General features: G+C 38.3%; 1 protein-coding gene across 6 annotated transcripts in view; it reads right to left on the bottom strand.

Moving 5' to 3' along the window:
* The window catches only part of stum (mechanosensory transduction mediator stumble), a 211,910-nt gene that overhangs the window by 167,115 nt on the left and 19,137 nt on the right, over positions 1 to 25,658 (bottom strand). Inside the window, exons 1-2 of one of the 6 annotated variants that reach the window (XM_073989278.1) lie at positions 21,252 to 21,502; positions 20,861 to 21,075 (exon numbers count right to left, since the gene is read on the bottom strand). The exons of 2 other annotated variants lie outside the window; for them this stretch is intronic. The gene's annotated coding sequence lies outside the window, so the exon portion shown is untranslated. Of the gene's footprint in view, positions 1 to 14,128; positions 15,513 to 20,860; positions 21,503 to 25,658 lie in introns of those variants that run through there. 3 more of the 6 variants (XM_073989279.1, XM_073989280.1, XM_073989277.1) reach the window with 3 other exon arrangements.

Below are 25,658 nucleotides of genomic sequence, written 5' to 3'. Positions count from 1 at the left end.
TCTAAAACCATTATTTCGATGAGGTACATTTTGCCAGTATGAAACTGTATATGGGAAATGTTGCAAATTCTTTCATAATCCATTTTCAAATGGAAACGTTCAGTTTAGGACCTGCTCTCGAATCGCTTTGATTTTTGTTGTATCAAGTTGTATTCACTGCCCATCATACGACGGTTCAAGTTTCATCAGGAGCAAGTCCATACTTCCTGGGAAAATAGCCTGAAAGGTGCAAAAAAAAACCCTATGACACCGTGTGTAGTGGTTGGAGCGCAAGATAACCCTCGAACGGACCTGCCGATTTCGTCAAAAATGTGGCCTTCGTAATATTTTGTGCAAACTTAGTTTAAGTTCGAAGAGAAGCCATATAGGTTCACTCCTTCAACAATGTTCGGAAAAATTGTTCGCACGATAATTCGTGACCAATTTGGTCCATACTTTACATATCCTAATATATCTACCAGAAATAGATCAGGTACGAATATGGACTATATTTGTTCACTTCTTCGGGTACCTCCTACACTAAATTCTGGATGAATTCACTTTAAGACCTGCTCTCAAATCACTTTAATTTTTGTTGAAGCAAAGTGCATTCGCTACCTCAATTACGGCAGTAAACGTTTTTCAGGGGCAAGTCCATACTTCTTGAGAAACACTTAAGCATGACACCGACGATATGTAGTGGCTGGAGGGCTCGAACCGAATATATTACCGAATATAGATATATTGTGTTTTTCGCATGCTAGTGTGATAAAAAAGCCCTATCTATAGATATCCGCGCAAATTTGAGAGCTATAAACCTATCTATACTTTTGTCCGTGCATACGACCAACATTTTGAAAACCCCCCTAAATACATACGTTTTTTGGAAAAAAAGTATTTCAATCCGCACAGGGCTGAGGGTATATCTCTGTCGGCAAAGCCGACTGATACTTTTTTACTTGGTTTTTATTAATTTATCGTTGGAATCGAGCTTAATTTAATTAATTAAAAAAATTAAATATTTATATTCAAATTTATTTCGCATACAACCCGCGCTTCAGGTACATTTTCTGACCTAATTTAGGCATTTGGGCATCCGCCTAAAATTGTGGACTGTAAAGAAACTAATTATTCCATTTCAGTTCAGAATATATATATTTTATGGTGTAGAGTATAAAATATTCGGTCCGGCCGAACTTAACAATTTTAACCCAATCTTTTTGTGTTTTTACTCCATTTGTTTTTCCTAAAAATACTTTTTAAAGTGAAATTGTAATTGTTGTTGCTACAGTCTGTTAACAAGAAGTTATAAAACCATTAAACGTTTTGTGTTTTACGCTTTTGCATTTAAGTTATTGAAGGTGTTGTTGTTTTTTTACAACTTTTACTTTTGTTTGATATTGAAAACATTAACTTTACACAACAAAGAAAGCATAAAACCATGAAATCATTTTGTTTAAAGCTGTTAATTAATTTCTTCGTTGATGAGATTTGAATTTAATAAGCAAAATGTGGAATTTTACGAAAGCTATACTATTGGAGAAAAGATTTAAAATCTAAAATATTCGCAGGTACTGGAAATAATAATACATAACAACAGAATATAAGAAAACCCCCAAGAGTAAAGTTTTATTTCAATATCAGATAATCATTTTAGTTTTATGATAACAGTAACACAGGTAAAATCTTCGCCAAGATAACATCAAGCCATGTGACCCTTGAAAAAACAGTATTTCAAAATCCACGCCTGTTGGTCATGTGACCCTTGAAAAAACTGTCTTTAAAAATCCACGGCTGTTGGTCATGTGACCCTTGAAAAAACTGTCTTTAAAAATCCACGGCTGTTGGTCATGTGACCCTTGAAAAAAACTGTCTTTAAAAATCCACGGCTGTTGGTCATGTGACCCTTGAAAAAACTGTCTTTAAAAATCCACGGCTGTTGGTCATGTGACCCTTGAAAAAAACTGTCTTTAAAAATCCACGGCTGTTGGTCATGTGACACTTGAAAAAACTGTTTTTAAAAATCCACGGCTGTTGGTCATGTGACCCTTGAAAAAACTGTCTTTAAAAATCCACGGCTGTTGGTCATGTGACCCTTGAAAAAAAACTGTCTTTAAAAATCCACGGCTGTTGGTCATGTGACCCTTGAAAAAATTGTCACGTGACCCTTGAATAAATTGTCTTTAAAAATCCACGCCTGTTGGTCATCAGACCCTTGAAAAAATTGTCTTTAAAAATCCACGCCTGTTGGTCATCAGACCCTTGAAAAAATTGTCTTTAAAAATCCACGCCTGTTGGTCATCAGACCCTTGAAAAAATTGTCTTTAAAAATCCACGCCTGTTGGTCATCAGACCCTTGAAAAAATTGTCTTTAAAAATCCACGCCTGTTGGTCATCAGACCCTTGAAAAAATTGTCTTTAAAAATCCACGCCTGTTGGTCATCAGACCCTTGAAAAAATTGTCTTTAAAAATCCACGCCTGTTGGTCATCAGACCCTTGAAAAAATTGTCTTTAAAAATCCACGCCTGTTGGTCATCAGACCCTTGAAAAAATTGTCTTTAAAAATCCACGCCTGTTGGTCATCAGACCCTTGAAAAAATTGTCTTTAAAAATCCACGCCTGTTGGTCATCAGACCCTTGAAAAAATTGTCTTTAAAAATCCACGCCTGTTGGTCATCAGACCCTTGAAAAAATTGTCTTTAAAAATCCACGCCTGTTGGTCATCAGACCCTTGAAAAAATCAAAGGGTATACACCCTCGTTAGTGTAATGACCGAGAGTACTTTTTGTTGTGAAAGAAGCTTCCCCTGTCTCTTCTGGCATAGAAAAATTAAACAATCACTTTTTAAATTCCGAGATAGTTTTGGTTTCAATATCTTCCTATAACGAATTCCTTCCAATCTAAAAAAAAACTCAAGCTATGTAATTCAAGATAATGATATTTCCCATATATCAATATCTTAATTTCTTTGTAAATATCTGTCTGCACTGCCTGGCTATGAAACTTCAACACCACACAGAAAAACTTAACCGGAAGCGGATTTGAAGTGCAACATATTCTTCGCATAGCACAACATCAAATAACATTTGCGACACGAATGGTGGGGGAATTCCAAAAATGTTTAACCACACACACGCAGCTTTAATGTTTACGAACTTCCGTCGAGAGGCAGACAGTAGAACAAGGACAATTTGCATATTTAAATGCAAAATATTTGGACTTTGAACTTTTGTAAACCGACTTTGAGCCACTGTTGTCGACTTCTTCCTATACATCGTCAATATTATGGCGTCCCATAAACAACAAAGCAACAATTTTTGTTTTCAAAATAACAACCAACAAATTACAACTACAACTGCATGCACGTGCTATGCCCAACTCACACTTTACAGGCTGACACACAGACGTGACACAGCCCCCTCATAATGACAGGAAGAAAAACAATATAAGGCTCAAAACAACAACTATTATTTCAGTGTATTAGGGTGTTATTCACATTCACAGATTGTGACGCCAACACCAAAACTCACTGCTCACCAGCAATGGTTGTAACAAACGTTTGCGGAAGAAACGAAAAACAACTTCCGGTTAAAGAAGTTTTTTTTCTATTTTTTATACTTATGGTTTTTCTATTACCATGTTCGTAATTTTGTTTTGGGGGGGCTTTCTTGAGGTTTGTTTTGATTTTCCATTAAAACAAAAACAAACAAACACAGCTATTCGCCACCTGTTTGTGTGGGTGTTTGTGGAGCGGATTTTTTTTTATGAATTTCCATAACAATTCTAATAATTTGCCGGTTCTATGTTCCGGGCCACCAACTGGGGTATTTGAAGGGAGAGAAGTGGCTTTGTTCTAGTATTTAAATACTTAACCTACATTTTATTGAAAGACTCATAAAAAGCTACCTGCCGGTCTGCATTAAAGAAAATAAAGAAATTGGCACAAAACAATAATTTTTCGCGACAAAGGCTTTTTTGTATAGACGGTAGTATTAACCCATTAAGAAGGAAGATATTTCTATCCCAATTATGGGATAGTCAATTGAGATCCCCTTCGTGGTCTTCTTTATGCAATTGAGAGCCTCTTGAGCTCTTTAATAGCCAATTGATGACGTCTTGAGGTCTTCTATAGACAATTGTAGACCTCTTAAGTCGTCTATAGACAACTGAGGACACCTTAAGACCTTCTATAGCAAAAGAAGACCTCTAGAAGTCTTCTAAGAAAATTGAAGGTTTCTAGAGGTCAAAATCTCTGAGACTTTTATAGAAAATAGAAGACTTGGTGAGGTCTTCTTTATAAGATTAAATATCTTTTGACGGCTTTTTTAGACAAATATAGACCTCCTGAGGATCACTTGGAATCTTCTATAGAAAATTGAAGACATATTGAGGCTTTCTTTAGAAAACTGAAGACCTCTTGAAGTCTTCTATAGACAATTGAGACCCTTTAGTTATTCTCTAGACAACTGATGAACTCTCGAGGCGTCTACAGACAATAGAAGACCACTTAGGGTCTTCTTCAGAAAACAGCAGACCTTGTGGTCTTCTGAAGACAATTGAGGTCCTCTAAAGACAATTGAGGACCTCTTTAGGCCTTCTAGAAACAACTGAGGACCTCTATATGTCTTCTATAGACAATTGAGGATCTCTTGAAGCTTCTATTGAAAAAAGAAGACCTAGTGAGGTCTTCCTTATACGACAAAATATCTTTAAACAACTATAGACCTCCTGAGGATCTTTTATAGAAAATTGAAGACCTATTGAGGTCTTCTATAAAAAGCTGAAGACCACTTGAGGTCTAATATAGACAATTGAGTACCTTTTATTGCTTCTAGACATCTGAGGATCTCTAGAGTGTATATAGATAATAGAAGACCACTTGATGTCTTCGAAAGAAAAGAGCAGACCTCTTTAGGTCTTTTATAGACAACTGTAGACATCCAAGGACCTCTTGAAGTCTTCTATAAAAAAATTAAGACCGATTGAGGTCTATTGACAACTTAGGATCTTTAGAGGTTTTCTATAGTCTATTAAGGACCAATTGTAGTCTTCTGAAGACAATTGAGGACCTCTTGAGCTCCTCTAAAGACAACTATGGACCACTTGAACCTTCTAAAAGCAACTGAGTATCTCCTTAGGCCTTCTAGAAACAACTGAAGACCTCTAATCGACTTCTATAAAAAATTAAAGGTCTCTAGATGTCTTCTATAGACAAATGAGGATCTCCTGAAGCTTCTATAGAAAATAGAAGACCTGGTGAGGTCTTTTTTATACGACTAAATATCTTTAAACAACTATAGACCTGCTAAGGTTCTTCTGTAGAAAATTGAGGGTCTACTTTAGACGATTGAGTACCTTTTGTTTCTTCTATAGACAACTGATGATCTCTCGAGGGGTCTATAGACAATAGAAGACCACTTGATGTCTTCTTTAGAAAACGACAGACCTCCTGAGGTCTTCTTTAGACAACTGCAGACATCCCAAGGACCTTTGAAGTCTTCTATAGAAAATTTAAGACCGATTGAGGTCTATTGACAACTTAGGATCTTTAGAGGTTTTCTATAGTCTATTAAGGACCAATTGTGGTCTTCTGAAGACAATTGAGGACCTCTTGAGCTCCTCTAAAGACAACTGTGGACCACTTGAACCTTCTAAAAGCAACTTAGTACCTCCTTAGGCCTTCTAGAAACAACTGAAGACCTCTAATCGACTTCTATAAAAAATTAAAGGTCTCTAGATGTCTTCTATAGACAAATGAGGATCTCCTGAAGCTTCTATAGAAAATAGAAGACCTGGTGAGGTCTTTTTTATACGACTAAATATCTTTAAACAACTATAGACCTCCTAAGGTTCTTCTGTAGAAAATTGAGGGTCTATAGACGATTGAGTACCTTTTATTTCTTCTATAGACAACTGATGATCTCTCGAGGGGTCTATAGACAATAGAAGACCACTTGAGGTCTTCTTTAGAAAACTGCAGACATCCCAAGGACCTTTGAAGTCTTCTATAGAAAATTTAAGACCGATTGAGGTCTATTGACAACTTAGGATCTTTTGAGGTCTTCTATAGTCTAATGTCTGAACACAATTGAGAACCTCTTGAGTTCATCTAAAGACAATTGAGGACCTCTTGAAGTCTTCTACAGACAACTGAGGACCACTTGAATCCTATAAAAGCAACTGAGGACCTCCTTATTCCTTCTAGAAACAACTGAAGACCTCTAGATGTCTTCTATAGACAATTGAGGATCTCTTGAGGTCTTCTAAAGACAATTGAGGTCCTCTTGAGGTCTTCTATAGACAACTGTAGACATCACAAGGACTTTTGAAGTCTTCTATAGAAAATTTAAGACCGATTGAGGTCTATTGACAACTTAGGATCTTTTGAAGTCTTCTATAGCCTATTACGGACCCCTTGTGGTCTTCTGAAGACAATTGAGGACCTCTTGAGGTCCTCTAAAGACAATTGAAAACCTCTTGAGGTCTTCTAAAGACAACTGAGGACCTCTTGAACCTTCTAAAAGCAAATGAGGACCTCTTTAGGCCTTCTAGAAAAAACTGAAGATCTCTAAATGTCTTCTATAGATAATTGAGGATCTCTTGAAGCTTCTATAGAAAGTAGAAGACCCCGTGAGGTCTTCTTTATACCACTAAATTTCTTCAAACAACTATAGACCTCCTGAGGATCTTCTAAAGAAGAGGTCTACTATAGACAATTGAGGACCCTTCAGTTTTTCTATAGACAATTGATGATCTCTCGAGGCGTATATAGACAATAGAAGACTACTTGAGATCTTCTTAAGAAAACAACAGACCTCCTGAGTTGTTCTATAGACAAGTGTAGACATTCCAAGGACCTCTTGAAGTCTTCTATAGAAAATTGAAGACCGATTGAATTCTATTGACAACTTAGGTTCTTTTGAGGTCTTCTATAGTCTATTACGGTCTTCTGAAGACAATTGTGGTCTTCTGAAGACAATTGGGAACCTGTTGAGGTCGTTTAAAGATAATTGAAGACCTCTTGAGGTCTTCTAAAGACAACTGAAGACCTCTAAAACACTTCTATAGAAAAATGAAGGCCTCTACATGTCTTCTATGGACAATTGAGGATCTCTTGAAGCTTCTATAGAAAGTAGAAGACCTCGTGAGGTCTTCTTTATACGACTAAATATCATTAAACAAATAACGACCTCCTGAGGTGCTTCTATAGAAAATTTAAGACCTGCTGAGGTCTTCTATAAAAAGCTGAAGACCTCTTGAGGTCTACTATAGACAATTGAGTACCTCTTATTTCTTCTATAGACAACTGAGGATCTCTAGAGCGCCTATAGATAATAGAAAACCACTTGAGGTCTTCGAAAGAAAAGGGCAGACCTCCTGAGTTCTTCTATAGACAACTGTATACATCTACCTCTTGAAGTCTTCTAAAGAAAATTTAAGCCCGATTGAGGTCTATTGACAACTTAGGATCTTTAGAGGTCTTCTATAGTCTATGAAGGACCCCTTGTGGTCTTCTGAAGACAATTGAGGACCTCTTGAACTCCTCTAAAGACAACTGCGGACCACTTGAACCTTCCAAAAGCAACTGAGGACCTCTATAGGCCTTCTAGAAACAACAACTCTTTAAACAACTCTAAACCTCCTGAGGATCTTCTATAGAAAATTGAAGACCTATTCAGGTCTTCTATAAAAAGCTTAAGACTTCTTGAGGTCTACTTTAGACAATTGAGTACCTCTTATTTCTTCTATAGACAACTGAGGATCTCTTCGATAGAAAAGAGCAGACCTTCTGAGGTCTTCTACAGACAACTGCAGGCATCCCAAGGACTTCTTGAAGTTTTCTATAGAAAATTGAAGTCCGATTGAGGTATCCCAAAGATAACAGAAGACCTCTTGAGACAATTAAATATCTCTTAAGGTCTTCTTCAGACAGTTGTAGACCTTCAGAGAACCTGTTGAAGTATTCCATAGAAAATTGAAGACCTATTAAGATCTTCTATGGAAAAATTAGGACCTCTTGAGGTCTTCTATAGACAAATGAGGACCTCTTGAAACCTTCTATAGAAAATTTAAGACCTCTTGAAACCATCTAGAAACAACTGAAGACCTTTCTTGAGGTCTTCTGTAGACAATTAAATATCTATTGAGCGAAAGCCTTCTTGATGACTTCTTGAGGTCTTCTAAAGACAACTGAAGACCACTTGAACCTTCTAAAAGCAACTGAGGACCTCTTAATGCCTTCTAGAAACAACTGAAGACCGCTAGATGTCTTCTATAGATAATTGATGATCTCTTGAAGCTTCTATAAAAAGTAGAAGACGCGGTGAGGTCTTCTTTATACGACTAAATTTCTTTAAACAATTATAGACCTCCTGAGGATCTTCTATAGAAAATTGAAGACCTATTGAGGTCTTCTATAAAAAAAACTGAAGGCCTCTTGAGGTCTACTATAGACAATTGAGTACCTTTTATTGTTTCTATAGACAACAGAGGATCTCTAGAGCGTCTATGGATAATAGAAGACCACTTGAGGTATTCGAAAGAAAAGAGCAGACCTCCTGAGGTCTTCTATAGACAACTGTAGGCATCCCAAGGACATCTTGAAGTCTTCTATAGAAAATTGAAGACAGATTGAGGTATCTCAAAGATAACAGTAGACCTCTTGAGACAATTGAATATCCCTAAAGGTCTTCTTCAGACAACTGTAGACCTCCCGAGAACCTGTTGAAGTATTCCATAGAAAATTAAAGACCTATTGAGGTCTTCTATAGACAACTGAGGACCTCTTGAAGTCTTCTATGGAAAACTGTAGGCCTCTAGAGGTCTTCTATATACATTTGGGGATTTCCTGAGGCGTCTCTTGAGGTCGTCTATACACAATTAAATATCTCTTGAGCGGAAGTCTTCTTGAGGTCTTCTGAAAAGCAACTGAATGCTTCTTTCAGTTTTCTATAGACAACAGAAGACCGTTTGAAGCCTTCTATAGACAATAAAAACCCTTCTGAGGCCCATTAAGGTCATTTAAAGAAAGCAATAGACCTCTTGAAGTCTCCAAGTCTCACTCAATAGAAGACCGTTTGAGGACTTCTATAGACAACTGAAGAACTCCGAGTGTTTCAATACACAATTGAAGGCCTCTTGAGGTCTAATAGAGACCATAGAAAACCTCTTAAGGTCTTCTTTAGACAACTGAAGGCTTCTTGAGGTTTTCTATAGATAGCAAAATTCCTTTGAGGTCTTCTATATACAATTGAAGGCTTCTTGAGGTCTTCTGTAGATAACTAATGTCTCCTAAGGTCTTCTTGAGGTAATATAGACGATAGTAGACCTCTTGACGTCTTCTAGACAAATAAAGACCTCTTGATCCTTTAGACAACCGAAGGGGGCTTGATATATACTTTAGACAAAAGAAGACATTGAGGCTTCATGAGGTCTCCTATAGACAGCAGAAGATCTCTTGAGACATTCTGTAGACAACAGAAGACCCCATGAGGTGTTCTAGACAAAAAATATAGTTTGATTCTTTAGACAACTGAAGACATCTTGATGTTTACAATAGACAAAAGAAGACCTTGAGACCTCCTGAGGTCTTCTATAGACAGCAGAAGAGATATTCTATAGACAATAGAATACCTCTTGAAGTGTTCTATAGGCAATATAAAACTTTTTGAAACCTCTTCAGGTTTTCTTAAGAACACAATAAACCTCTTGAAGGTAACTGAGGTACTCCGAGGTCTTCTATAAACAATTGAAGGCATATTAAGGTCTTCTATAGGCAAAAGTAGACCTCTTAAGATCTCCTATAGACAACCGCTCTTCTTCAGATAATAGGAGGTCTTTTAAGACAACAGTAAACGTCTATAAGATCTCTTGAGATGTTCTATAGACACCTGAAGCCTGTTTGAGGTCTTCTGTAGAAAATAGAAGATTTCTTGAGGTTTGAAACCCTTTTCAGGATTTCTGTAGAGAACTGAAGACCTTTGAGGTTTCCTATAGACAACTGAAGGCTAGTTTAGGTCTTCTATAGACAACAGAAGACATCTTAAGGTCTCCTATACACAGATGAAGGCCTCTCGAGGTTTTCTGCAAACAACTGAAGGCTTCTTGGGTTCTTCTATAGACCATTGAAGGCTTTTTGAGTTACTCTACTGACAAGTGAATATCTCTTAAGGTCAATAGAACTTTTTGAGGTCTCCTACTGACAAGTGAATACCTGCTGAGAACTTCTGTAGACAACTGAGAACCTCTGAGGTCTTCTATAAACAATTGAAGACCTCTTAAGGTCTTATATAGGCCATAGAAAATTTACTGAGATCTTATAAACACAATAGAAGACCTCTTGAGGTCTGATGACCTCTTAAAGTCTTCTATGTAGGTAACTGCAGACCTTTTGAGGTCAAAATAAGACCTCTTAGGGTCTCCTACAGACAATATAAGACCTCGGTCTTCTACAGTTTAAGACCCTTGAGGCCTTCTATAGAGAATTGAGGACCTCATGAGGTTTTCTATAGGCAATACAATCTTTTGGAGGTCCTTTAGAGACACAAGGCCTATTGAGGTCATTAGTAGACAAGAAAGGTCTTTCATAGACAACTGAAAGCATCATTAGGTCTTCTATAGCCAACTGAAGCCTTCTCGAAGTCTACTATAGGCAAATGTAGACCTGTTGAAGTCTTTTATAGACACAAGACCCACTAAGCTCATTAGCAGAGAAGAAAAAACATTTCTTAAGTTCTTCCATAGCAACAGTTCGTCTTGTGGTCTACTATGGACAACTTAAGATATCTGGAGGTTTTTTGTACTTAAGATATCTGGAGGATCCTCAATAGAGAACTAAAAGCTTCTAGAGGTCTTCCAACAACAAAAGACCTCTGCATGTCTTCTATAGAGAATTGAAACACTTTTGTGACCTCTCAAGGTCTTTCAAAAAATGAAAACAAAAGACCTCTTGAGGACTTCTATTGGTATCTGAAGTCCTTTAAATTCTTCTATGCATAATAGGAGACCTGTTGAGGTTTGATGGGGTCTTCTATAGGCCACTGAAGGTCTGAGGTCTGTTATAGGCAACAGGTCTTGAGGTCTGTTATAGGCAACAGAAGACCTGTTAAAGTCTCCCACAGACAACTGAGGCATTTTAAGGTCTTCTATACACCTCAAGCCTTCTAGAGGTCTTCTGTAGGCCACTGAAGACCTCTTGTTTGTCTGTTATAGACAACAGAAGACCTGTTAAAGTCTCCCACAGACAACTGAGGCATTTTAAGGTTTTCTAAAGACAGCGATAGATCTCTTGAGATCTTCTATACACCTCAAGCCTTCTAGAGGTCTTCTTTAGGCCACTGAAGACCTCTTGTTTGTCTTTTATAGTCAACAGAAGACCTGTTAAAGTCTCCCACAGACAACTGAGGCATTTTAAGGTTTTCTAAAGACAGCGATAGATTTCTTGAGGTCTTCTATACACCTCAAGCCTTCTAGAGGTCTTCTATAGGCCACTGAAGACCTCTTGTTTGTCTTTTATAGACAACAGAAGACCTGTTAAAGTCTCCCACAGACAACTGAGGCATTTTAAGGTTTTCTAAAGACAGCGATAGATCTCTTGAGGTCTTCTATACACTTCAAGCCTTCTAGAGGTCTTCTATAGAAAATAGAAAATATCTTGAAGACTTCTACAGACATATGAAGACTTTTGAGGTGTTCTAAACATAATAGAATATCTCCGGAGGTCTGATGATATTTTCTATAGGCCACTGAAAATCTCTTGTGGTCCACTATAGACAACAGAAGGTCTCTTAACATCTGTCAAAGATAAGTAAAGACCTCTTGAGACATCATAATATCTTCTCAAGGCAGCAGTGAGGTTTTCTATAGGCTACTGAAAACCTCTTGTGGCCTGCTATAGATAACAGAAGGTCTCTTAAAATCTACCACAGACAACTGGAGACCTCTTAATATCTTCTAAAGGCAGCAGTAGACCTCTTGAGGTCTTCAAACACAATAGGAGACCACTTCTTCTACCCACACCTGAAGCCTTCTTGAGGTCTTCTCTAGGCAATAATAGACCTCTTGAGGACTTCTATAGGCAACTGAGGATCTTTAAAGTCTTCCATACACAATTTAAGACCTCTTGAAGTATTCTGTAGACTATAGAAGACCTCTCGGCTCATATCCGCAATCTATGTGATGAACAGAGTGGGTCATCTCCGCAATCCACGTGATGAACAGAGTGGCCATAGATTTTGTGGAACTCCCTGTTTCAATCTACGGGACATTGTTGATTACCAAACGTTCCATACTTTATCGGAGCATAATCAGCTCGATGTCCTCAACAAGTGTGGAGTGCTTAACCGTATCAAAGACTGTTCTATTGCACGGCTTGTTCTATTGATATATGTGGAGATGGTGCAGCGTTCTTGTATTGCTGTGCTGCTCATGGAACTCATGCTGATGATCGTTAACTGGATAGCTTTTTCTGACACTGAGAAGGAGTTAAGCCTCAAGAGCCTATGGTACGGACGACAAAATCAAAATCGGCCTATATGACTCACAGTTGCTGGCATATTTGCCTGGCTTCACTATCGGGTCCACTTAGCCCATTTTCGACACTTCGGTCATCATGTGGGTGACTAACGATAGGTTGAGAACTTTACTAAAGTACTAAACTCCTGGGTCATCCAAATGTTTCAGAATTCCCATGGAGATAATGCTACCTCATCCTTTTGCTTTGGAAAAGAATTTACAAACACGTACCTTACAGTTCTTAATGGGTTAATTCAATGACCACAATAGCTGTCGCAATTTTTGTAACTTCATAACCGCAAACATACACAATTACGCGTGTTTGCTTTATTGATTTTCGCGTAAATATTTTTAGATTCCTTTGGTTTTTTGTGTTTTTCTTTGCTCAATATTTTGTGTTGTTGTTGTTGTTGTGTGACCTCGTTCAAGATCTGATATCCAATTTGGGTTACATGTTTTTTGTGCAAAGGCACCCAATTAACAATGTCAACGATAAGGTGAGTTATGGCAATTTGAGTTGATATTTAAATTTCTAGAGGACAAAAGGGCGAAGGGAGATTCAAAATGCTAAGGAAATTTAATAATTTAAAATTTCCCAATTGCTGCGAAAAAGTTTTCTTTTGAAGAGAAGTAGCTTTTAGGCTCTGCAGAAATATTTTCTGTAGGAAAATAATGTTTTACCAATAAAAATACACCCTGAGAATGTTTCACTTGGCAAATATTAATCGCCAGCTTATTCGGTTGGGCGCCACCACATACTGTATGCCAGTGTTCGACTGCTAGGCCAGCAATATCACATTTTCAACGATGGCCCCTCAATGTAATGTTGCCGACATTTCTTAAGTATAAAAGCCATTTACAACTTCTCTATACGTCGGGTCATTAGACACTTCGTTCGAACTCGTCATATCATGGAGCTGATATGAATCGGGTTGCATTCACTGATATGAGAGAAGTCTCCCTTGTCCCTATGGAAATATTTGCGGAAACATATGAATGTATAATTTTTTTCGGCAACAATTTCCGGAAGGTTCTGAAAAAAGCTTCTCTTTTAAAAAAATCCGCAGCGCATCAGAAATTATTTCATTTTCCTTAAAAATTTCTTCCGCCTCAGTATCTTGATTTGAAGTATTTATTTGCAATAAAATTATTTAATTTGAACAATGAAAATATTTTCTAACAAATAAATTGCAATTGTGGAAAATTGGCCTCATTAAAAATGATTTATGAACGTTTTGGAATTCCATAACCACAATCACTTGATTTTGAGTTTTAATTCTTTGTTTGTGTTGGGAAATCCCAATCATGCAATTTTTCGTACATTCACCTCTTTACACAGCGCAGTAAATGCCAAAAAACGAATGTGATTTTAATTACATTCGGAAGCATGGCCAACCCCCACAAAAAAAAATATTTCAAATTAAATTAAAATAATTTATGACGAAATCCGATTTTTGGGATTTTTGCAGGTTGCAAAATATGTGAGTGAGTCATGGTAAAGTTTTGGGTGCAAATGTAGAGTAGAGTTAAATTAAAAAAGGGAATATGGCTATTTTCAAATCAATAAACCAAAGAATGGTCCAGCAAAGTTCCTGTTTTATAGTGGTCCGTCTTTCACCTTCGGGGAACACTTACCTCACCATGGTGTCATCTTGGAAGCTGCCTTTAGCATTCGAAAAGGATAAACCTTAAAATGTAAACCGTCGAGTTTTGGTTCTTGCTTTAGAAACGCAAATATGTTTCTCCTTATAAGTTTCAGTTATGTGATTCTGTGGTTCTTCTGTGTCCAAATTGGACTGCCTGTCTCCACAAAGAATCGTCGGACAGGTGAGTGGGTTAGCTGGGCAGTTGAAAAGATGCCTCTTATTGCGCTGTTAATTCGGACGCAGAACGGCGGCCGCAACGTCCGGATCTTAGTTGTGCTAAAACATTGGGCGTTTTGTTGTTATTTTAACAGCATATGATATGGGTGTATGTTCGTTTTACTGCTTTATCCGGCTATAGCTCTATTCCAAGGTCTAGGAATATGGTTTTAAGCACAAAGCTACTGGAGTTGAGTAGGTTTGGCAGGGCAGTTGTATCTACCACACGGTGATTGGGATGACTTTCACGGTAATGCCCGAGCAAATGCTGTAACGAGAGCATGTCATTGTGTTGGCGTACCGGAAGAATCTTCCACTCCTCATGGAGATGCCGTCAGCGTCCAATGCTTATTATGATTTAACGTTCCTAATGTCATTTGCAACATCATTCATTACGACTGTGGTTGTTCCTCCTTGACAGGAAGATATCTAATGTGACGTAATACTCTTCTTTTAGTCTTATTACCCACGTTATGCTCGACAAACTATCGATTAAAATAACTTGCGCATCTCTTCGGATCAATCATTGTGACGTCGCCAAACTTTACCGGTATCCTATCTTCCTTCTTTCCAGGGTTCGAGAGTGACTTAACCGTTGCCCACAATTCACTTATTCCGGTTTCAATATTGCACTTGCTCCGCTTATGCTCATCTGTTAACTTACAATGCCAGCACCCTGTCTCGGGGGTCACTGGGGTTGGCTCCCCGAAGCTCATCACACTCATTTGTTATATTCGCCGTTTTTGCTGGGAAATTGGATCGAAATTGGGAAATCGAGTATTCGACCAGCAGGTATATAATGTGCGCTTGCAGGAGTGCTCCTGCCCAGAACGTCCTTTCTACTACCAGAACATCAGAAGGGTTGGACAGTTCTCTGAAGTGGTAATTAGTGAACACTCTGAAACTGGGGCAATTGACTTTCCCATGATTGATAAAAGTCTGCAGATGGATACAATAGTAGGGAGATGATTTAACACAAGAGGATAGACGGGTTGCCAGGTGACGTCATTTGTTAGACAGATGGCAGCATGGTTATCTGGCGAACTGTGGTACTGTCCGAAAGTCAGTGCCCACTCCATGCCCAAAATCCATACTTGGATACCAGACACATCGACCAGAGAACCTAGTGTCGTGACCAGAGAAGTGTCGTGATGATACTGAAGAGAATATAAAATGGAATACAAAATTTTGATTAAGGCAGTAAAACAATTTTCTAATTGGTTTTCGAGATATACTCCACAGAGAACTCTTGATATGTCGTACATTTTTATACCCTCAGCATTCATACGGGCAAAATGTGCCTCATCGAAATAATCGTTTTAGACCCCAAGTATGTTTGGAAGAAAGCCGTTTCAGACAATTTGGAGTTGATTAGACATATTCGTCCGTCCGTCTGTCTGTCTGGCTGGAGCGCACGATAACTCTCGAACGGATCAACCGATTAGGTCCAAAATTTGGCTTTCGTAATATTTTGTTCAAACTTAGTTTAAGTTCGAAGAAGGGCTATATCGGTCCACTCCTTCGGGTACCTCCCCCACAAAAGTTCGAAAATGTTCGGAAAATTTGTGCGCACCATAACTCTTGAAGGGAGGAACCGATTTGATCCATACTTTGCACATCGTGAAACTTTTACCAGACTTATATGAGGTTCCAATATGGACTCAATTGGTTCACCGTTTCAGGTACCTCCCACACAAAATTTCTGATAAATTCAGTTTAGGACCTGCTCTTGAATCGCTTTGATTTTTGTTGCAACATCTTGTATTCACTGCCCCCAATACGGCGGTACAAGTTTTATCAGGGGCAAGTACATACTTCCTGAGAAAATAGCATGAAATGTGCAAAAAAACCCCTATGACACCGTGGGTAGCGGTTGGTGAGCAAGATAACTCTCGAACGGATATGCCGATTCGGTCCAAAATTTGGTCTTCGAAATATTTTGTCCAAACATAGTTTAAGTTCGAAGATAAGCCATATCGGTCCACTCCTTCGGGCACCTTCCCTACAAAAGTTCAAAAATGTTCGGAAAAATTGTGCGCACGATAACTCTTGAAGGGAGTGACCGATTTGGTTCATAATTTACACATCCAAATATATCTACCAGATATAGATCAGGTTCGAATATGGACTTTATTTGTCAACTCCTTCGGGTACCTATCATACAAATAAGTTCAATTTAAGACCTGCTTCCGAATCACTTTGATTTTTGTTGATTTTGCTTGGAAACCGCAAGTCCAATCGAAATGGAGCGAAAGATAATGTTGTAGCTGTGAAAATTCTCTACAGGACTGACGGACTGATTTGTTCTCAGGCTGTACCATTTTTGAGATAAAGAAGCTTCGTTTACATTTGTAGGTTTTTTTGTTAGGGTTTCGCGATTTTGCTTGAATACGGCAAGTTTTATCGGCATGGGGCCTGAGAGAATCTTATAGCTGTGAAAATTCTCTACAAGAATGGTTTATGTGATTTTTCCTAGGTTGTACCATTTTTTTTAGATATATAAGTTTATGTTGGGAAATTGCTGTCATGACATTGTTTTATAAGGAGACGATACAGAATTGAATTTGAATTGTCCCAATTTCAACTTCTATGTCTCAAAAGTTGTAAAACCGACGAAAATATAATTAAGGTCAATCTTGTAGAGAATTTTGATAGCTACAACATTTTTTTATTCCCATTTTGATAAGACTTGCGGTTTCTAAGCAAAATCGCAAAAACCTAAACAACCCCTAAAAATGTCAATTTGAATCGCGATTTATTCAAAAAGCGCTCCGGCGATTTTTTTTGTTTTTTGATTTTTCTCATGTATGAACATTGTAGTTTCAGAATCCGCAAAAACTTCCCAGGTGTAAGCACCTTCCATTTAAATTTGATTCAAGAGCACCGTCCAAATTTAAATATCAAATCAAATTGCCATAACTCACCTTATCGTTGACATTGTTAATTGGGCGTCTTTGCACAAAAAACATGTAACCCAAATTGGATATCTGATCTTGAACGAGGTCACACAACAACAACAAAAAACATTGACCAAAGAAAAACACAAAAACAAATGAATCTAAAAATTTTTACGCGAAAATCAATAAAGCAAACACGCGTAATTGTGTATGTTTTTGGTTATGAAGTTACAAAAATTGCGACTGCTATTGTGGTCATAAAATTAACCCACTAAGGACTGTGAAGTACTTGTTTGTAAATATTTTTCAAAGGCAAAGGGAGGAGGGAGCGGTATCTCCATGGGAGTTCTGAAATATTTGGATGACCCAGGAGTTGAGTACCTTAGTAAAATTCTCAACCTCTCGTTAGTCACCCACATTGTGAACGAAGTGTCGAAAATGGGCTATGTGGACTCGATACTGAAGCCAGGCAAATATTCCAGCAAATGTGAGTCATATAGGCCGATTTTGCTTTTGTCGTCCGTACCAAAGGCTCTTGAGGCTTAACTTCCGTGAGCAGCACATCAATACAAGAACGCTGCACCATCTCCACATATATCAATAGAACAAGCCGTGCAATAGAACAGTGTTGGTGGCCCCCGACTTGTCAAAAGTCTTTGATACGATTAAGCACTCCACACTTGTCGAGGACATCGAGCTGATTATGCTCCGTCAAAGTTTGAAACGTTTGGTATTCAACAATGTCCCGTTGATTGAAACAGGGAGTTCCACAAAATCTATGGTCACTCTGTTCATCACATGGATTGCGGAGATGAGCCGAGAGGTCTTCTATAGTCTACAGAATACTTCAAGAGGTCTTTAATTTTGTATAGAAGACTTTAGAGACCCTCAGTTGCCTATAGAAGTCCTCAAGAGGTCTTCTATTGCCTAGAGAAGACCTCAAGATAGCTTTAGGTGTGTGTAGCAGAAGTGGTCTTCTATTGCGTTTGAAGACTTCAAGAGGTCCAGTGCTGCCTTTAGAAAATATTATGATGTCTCAAGAGGTCTTTAGTTGCCTGTGGTAGATCTTAAGAGACCTTCTGTTGTCTATAGCAGACCACAAGAGATTTTCAGTGGTCTATAGAAAGCCTCTCAGACCTCAGGAGATATTATATTATGTTTAGAAGACCTCAAGAAGGGCTTATGTGTATGCAAGACCTTAAGAGATCTATCGCTGTCTTTATAAGACCTTAAAATATCTCAGTTGGCTGTGGGTGAACTTAAGAAATTTTCTGTTGCCTATAACACACCTCAAGAGGCCTTCAGTGGCCTATCGAAGACCCCATCAGACCTCAATAGGTTTCCTATTCTGTGTAGAAAGTTTTAAAGGACCTCAGATGCCTATACAAGTCCTCAAGAGGTCTATCGTTTCCATTTTTTGGAAGACCTTGAGAGGTCACAAAAGTGTTTCTATTCTCTATAGAAGGCATGCAGAGGTCTTCTGTTGTTGGAAGACCTTTAGAAGCTATTAGTTATCTATTGAGGACCTCGACAGGTTTCTGTTGTCTATAGAAGACCTCCAGGTCAACAACAAAAAAACCTCCAGAGATCTTAAGTTGTCTATAGTAGACCACAAGACGACCTGTTGCTACGGAAGAACTTAAGAAATCTTTTTCCTTCTCTGCTAATGACCTCAATGGGTCTTGAGTCTATAAAAGACTTCAACAGGTCTACATTTGCCTATAGTAGACTTCGAGAAGGCTTCAGTTGTCTATAGAAGACCTAAAGACGCTTTCACTTGTCTATGGAAGGCCTTCAATAGGTCTTGTGTCTCTAAGGGACCTCCAAAAGATTATATTGCCTATAGAAAACCTCAAGAGGTCCTCAATTCTCTATAGAAGGCCTCAAGGGGTCTTAAATTGTAGAAGATCGAGGTCTTATATTGTCTGTAGGAGACTCTAAGAGGTCTTATTTTGACCTCAAGAGGTCTGCAGTTGCCTACATAGAAGACCTTAAGAGGTCATCAGACCTTAAGAGGTCTTCTGTTGTGTTTATATGATCTCAGGAGATTTTCTATGGCCTATATAAGACCTTAAGAGGTCTTAAATTGTTTATAGAAGACCTCAGAGGTTCTCACTTACCTACAGAAGTCTTCAGCGGGTATTCACTTGTCAGTAGGAGACTTCAAAAAGTTCTATTGACCTCAAGAGATATTCACTTGTCAATAGAAGAACTCAAAAAGCCTTCAATGGTCTATAGAAGACCCCAAGAAGCCTTCAGTTGTTTACAGCAAACCTCGAGATGCCATCATCTGTGTATAAGAGGTCTTAAGATATCTTCTGTTGTCTATAGAATACCTAAAGTAGCCTTCAGTTGTATACAGGAAATCTCAAAAGGGTTCCAAACCTCAAAAGATCTGCTATTTTCTACAGAAGACCTCAAAAAGGCTTCAGGTGTCTATAGAACACCTCAAGAGATCTTATAGACGTTTACTGTTGTCTTAAAAGACCTCCTATTATCTGAAGAAGAGCGGTTGTCTATAGGAGATCTTAAGAGGTCAATTATTGTCTATAGAAGAACTTAATGTGCATTCAATTGTATATAGAAGACTTCGGAGTACCTCAGTTACCTTCAAGAGGTCTATTGTGTTCTTAAGGAAACCTTAAGCGGTTTCAAAAAGTTTTCTATTGTCTATAGAAAACTTCAAGAGGTATTTTATTGTATATAGAAGATCTCAAGAGATCTTCTGCTGTCTATAGAAGACTCAAAGTCTTCTTTTGTCTATAGTAGACATCAAGACGCCTTCAGTTGTCTAAAGAATCAAGAGATATTTTGTTGTCTAGAACACCTCAAGAGGTCTTCTGTTGTCTACAGAAGGTCTTAAGGGATCTTCTGCTGTCTATAGAAGACCTCATGAAGCCTCAATGTCTTCTTTTGTCTAAAGTAGACATCAAACCACCTTTGGTTGTCTAAAGTATCCAGAGGTCTTTATTTGTCTAGAAGACCTCAAAGGGTCTTCTGTCGTCTATATTACCTCAAGAAGACCTTAAAGAGACTTTAGTTATCTACAGAAGACCTCAAAAAGCCTTCAGTTGTCTAAAGAAGACCTCAAGAGGTTTTCTATGGTCTCTATAAGACCTGAAGAGGCCTTTAATTGTGTATTGAAACACTCGGAGGTCTTCAGCTGTCTATAGAAGTCCTCAAACGGTTTTCTATTGAGTGTTGGAGACATCAAGAGGTCTATTACTTTCCTTAAATGACCTTAATGGGCCTGAAAGCCGCCTTCGACTGCAAAGCTTATTCGGCTTCCACGATGACATTAACGTATACCCAGTCCTCAGTTAAAATAGGAAATAACCTCTCCGAACCAGGGATGCCAACTGTTCCGAGGTAAAAATCTCTACAGCCACATACGCACAATAGGTCTGTAGCGATTTTTACCTTAAAACAGTTGACATTCCTGCTAAAACAGCGGTTTTTGTACGTCAAAAATCACCACAAGTAGCGGGAAAACCACCAACTTGGCACCCCTGCTCCGAACAGTTCACTACCAAAAGAGATTTCAGACAGGGAGAGATGTTCGCGACTTAACTTTGGCTATTTTTACTTTAAATTTAAAACTCACTTACCCAAAAGTTGATGAATAACTTCCTCTGATAAGGTCATCCTAGTTTGTTTAAGTATTGACTGGATGCAAATAGTATTCAATATCACATGACTTGCTCCATAAAAAAAAACCTTATTTTATAATTTATTTATATTTTATCCTATTTTCATATTTTCTGCATACAAAACCACACGCTACTCTACTTGTAGGCTATAAATTGATAAATCACTTCACCAGCTTTTTTACCACCAAATCAGCGAAAGAACAACGGAAAAAAAACTTTTGATAAATTTTAAGATTTCATGATTTTTATGGATTGCACTTAATTTTCTCATTTTTTTATTTTTATATTTTATGCAAAATATTTTCGTTAAATTTTTATCAGCAACGACAACGACATTTTTGTGTTATACCTGCGAAACAAACAACAAAAACATCAGCGATTATAACTCTTCCACATTTTGGCTGCAATGCTTTCCACTCGGTTAGGCCTATATCTTGCACATGCAAGCCTTTTGGCAATTTGTGTGTGTTTGGCATTCACAAAAAAGGTTGTCCTTTTTTCCGAAAATATTTTTAGATTTTCTTCTAAGTTATGATTGTAACGAGCGCGAATATAAAAAGTTTTCAAGTGGCAAACGGCTAAATGGCAACTGTTCAGTGCAACAGCCAAGGCGTCTTGCTTTTAGCAGAACTGAACGGTTTTAAAGAAATTTGTTGCTGTTGTTGTTGTTACTGTTGAAGTTTTAAACTAACTTCTTTACAAATGCAATTCAAGTGGCAAAAGTGAGAGAGTGCGACTCTCTTTGTAGTCGTTTTTTCTTTTTGCGGCAATTTCGCCATTTTCGCCTTGCCAGCAAACGTTACAATAAACGTCAGTCAGGCGTGTTAGTTAGCCCAGCTAGCTGCTGCTATTCGAATTAGTTGACTGCAACCTGTTGTTATTTGCCAAACACACGCGATTTTTCAGTTATTGCAAGTGTGAAGCTTTTGTGTTGTTATTGCTGCTGTTGAAACTAAGTCAAGTCATTGAGGCAGTCATTCTCAGTCACTCATCATCGTTATAGCATTTCCATTGTTTCTTTTTTATCAATGATGCCTTCATTCACCATTTATTCACGTCTTGTTGTGTTGTTCTTCTTTTGTTTTGACTATTCTGCTTATAATAAGGCAATCGAAATTGAATGTAAACAAATCAAAAGAATATTATAGCATACTTTTGGGGAGGTGTTTGCAAAGTAATATTTTTGCATAGTTTGGCGGTGTTTTGTGTGTGTGTTTGTTTTGGGGAAATAAAATTGTTGACTATCTAGTCACGCTTTATAATTGGAAATTTGTCAAGAAGTTACTGCACATTTAAGTGGTGTTATATTTTCTATTGTTTGGCAAATGGGTAGGAAGGTGGCGAAAGGGTAATATTGTACGTGCTTATGTGTAAGCAATAATTTTCAATGTTAAAACTATATAAGCAATAAGTTTAAGGTCATCAACAAAATTATTTTAAATATAAAATTTTCAACTTTAGCCTATTTTCATGGACTTTTGGATGTGGAACTTTGAAAGAAGGTCAGTCAGTCCAATAACAATGTTAAAGAATTATATACAATCCAAAATATAAACAAGTAAAAAAGTATCAGTCGGCTTTGCCGACAGATATATACCCTCAGCCAATGTCAAGTGAAACTTTAACCTAGGGACAGATCGAATGTATTTAAGATCTCTTCAGAATTTTGTGGCCTTTTTTGGACAATTGAACATGCCGATAAAAATCTGGATTAGGAATGAACTGCACTAAGACACACATGTTGAACTTTTGTGGGTGAGGTACCCTTAGGGAGGACCGATATGGGACATTTTAAAATATGGACCAAATCGGTTGAACAGCTCGAGAGTTATCGTGCTATCCGACCGCCACATATAGTGACATAGGGGTTTTTGAAGGAGTGGACCGATATAGTCCATCTTCAAATTTAAAATACGTTTTGATAAAATATTACGCAGGCCAAATTTTGGACCAAATCGACAGATCCGTTGGAGAGTTATCTTGCGCTCCAACCACTACACAAGGTGTCATAGGGGCTTTTTGCACCTTTCCGGACATTTTCTCAGGAAGTATGGACTTGCCCCTGATGAAACTTGTACCGTCGTATGGAGGGCTGTGAATACAAGTGGCCACATCAAAAAACAATACAATTCAAGAGCAGGTCCTAAACTGAACTGTTCCAGCGTGGACAGATGGAGTCTATATTGGAACCTCATCTAAGTGTGGGAGAAATTTCACTATGTGCAAAGTATGGACCAAGTCGGTTACTCCCTTCGAGAGTTATAGTGCGCACAAGTTTTGCTACAATTTTTGAACATTTGTGCGGGAGGTACCTGAAGGAGTGGACCGATATGGCTTATATTCGAACTTAAACTAAGTTTGCACAAAATATTGCGAAGGCCAAATGTTGAACTGAATCGGCAGATCCGTCGGAGAGTTATGCTGCGCTCCAACAACTACACACGGTGCAATTGGGTTTTTTTGCACATTTCAGGTTATTTTGTCAAGAAGTATGGGCTTGCCCCTGATGGAACTTGTACCGTCGTATGGAGGGCCGTGAATACAAGAGGTTACATCAAAAACCAAAACGATTCGAGAGCAGGCCCTAAACTGAACTTTTCCAAAATTTTGTGTGGGAGGTACCCGAAGGCGTGAACCGATGGAGTCCATATTGGAACCTCATCTAAATTTGGTAGAAATTTCACTATGTGCAAAGTATGGACCAAGTCGGTTACTCCCTTCGAGAGTTATCGTGCGCACAAGATTTGCGTCAATTTTTGAACATTTGTGGGGGAGGTACCTGAAGAAGTGGACCTATATGGCCCATCTTCGAACTTAAATCAAATCTGGACAAAATATTTCGATACCCAAAATTTGAACCGAATCGATTGAACCGTTCGAGAGTTATCGTGCGCACCAGCCAGACAGACGGACAGACAGACGGACGGACATTGCTAGATCAACTCAAAATTGTCTGAAACGGATATCGTACAAACATACTTGGGGTCTAAAACCATTATTTCGATGAGGCACATATTTGGTCGTATCAAAGTGTAAATACCCTCTTTAGCCTAAAGGCTGAGGGTATAAAAAACAGAGAAACAAGTAAAATAGTGTCAGTCGGCTTTGCCGACAGAGGTATACCCTCAGCCAATGTGAATTGAAACTTTCATCTAAGGACAGATAGAATGTATTTAGCGTCTCTTCAGAATTGTGTGGCCCTTTTTCAACATTTGAACTTGCCGACAAATATGTGGATTAGGAATTAACACAAATGTTGAACTTTTGTGGGGGAGGTACCCTTAGGGAGGACCGATATGGGCCATTTTAGAAGTTAAACTAAATGTTGACAAAATATTAGGAGATCCAAAGTTTGGACCAAATTGGTTGCACCATTCAAGTGATATTGTCCTAACATTTTAGTGACATTTTTTAAATATTGGGGAGAAGTACCGGAAGTTGGGGACCGGTATTGTCCCATGAAACTAAGTTTGGATAAAATATGACGAAGTCCAAATGTTGCACCAAATCGGTAGAACAGTTCGAGAGCCACATATGGTGACATAGGGCTTTTTACACATTTCGGGTTGTTTTCCCAAGAAATATGGACCTGCTCCTGAAAAAACTTTTACCGTCATAATGGAGTTAGCGAATGCAAATCGCTTCAACAAAAATCAAAGTGATTCGAGAGCAGGTCTTAAGTGAACTTATCCGAATTTTGTGTGGGAGGTACCCAAAGGAGTGCACAAATATAGTCCATATTCGAAGCTGATATATATCTGGTAGATATATTAGGATGTACAGAGTATGGATTATATCAGTCACGCCCTTCAAGAGTTACCGTGCGCATATTTTTCCGAAGATTTTTGAATTTTTGTGAGGGAGGTACCTGAAGGAGTGGACCGACATAGTTTATCTTCGAACTTAAACTATGTTTGGACAAAATATTACGAAGGTCAAATTTTGGACCGATTCGGCAGATCAGTTCGAGATTTATCTTGCGCTCCAACCACTACACACGGTGTCATAGGGTTTTTTTGCACCTTTCAGGCTATTTTCTCAGGAAGTATGGACTTGCCCCTTATGAAACTTTTACTGTCGTATGGGGGACAGCGAATATAAGTTGCGATTCGAGAGCAGGTCCTAAACTGAACTTTTCCGAAATTTTGTGTGGGATGTACCCGAAGGAGTGGACCGAATGAGTCCATATTTAAACTTCATCTAAGTCTGGTAGAACTTTCACGATGTACAAAGTGTGGGCCAAATCGGTTGCTCCCTTCAAGAGTTATTGTGCACACAAATTTTCCGAACATTTTCGAACTTTTGTAGGGGAGGTACCGAAAGGAGTGGACCGATATAGCCCATCTTCGAACTTAAACTAAGTTTGGGCAAAATATTACGAAAGCCAAAATTTGAACCGAATCGGTTCATCCGTTCGAGAGTTATCGTGCGCACCAGCCAGCCAAACAGACGGACGGACATGACTAAATCAACTCCAAATTGTCTGAAACGGATTTCATCCAAACATACTTGTTGTCTAAAACCATTATTTCGATGCACGTATGAAAGTGTATATACCCTCGTTAGCATAAATGCTGAGGCTATAAAATGATCTTCGCCCTAATTGGCAAAATTTTCAAATAAATAAAAATGAAAATATTAATACAAATATTGTGACATTTTGGGCCCCATATTTCGGGACGTTGTGGCTTCTCCTTGACACAAATTATACTGTTAATCGCTATCTAAATTTCCACACGATCCGAGAAGTGGCTTT

This window comes from Musca autumnalis, unplaced genomic scaffold, assembly GCF_047663935.1.
Source record: "Musca autumnalis isolate F117 unplaced genomic scaffold, ASM4766393v1 scaffold_5, whole genome shotgun sequence".
In the NCBI taxonomy this organism is placed as follows: domain Eukaryota; kingdom Metazoa; phylum Arthropoda; class Insecta; order Diptera; family Muscidae; genus Musca; species Musca autumnalis.
This window is presented reverse-complemented; position numbering and strand designations above follow the sequence as displayed.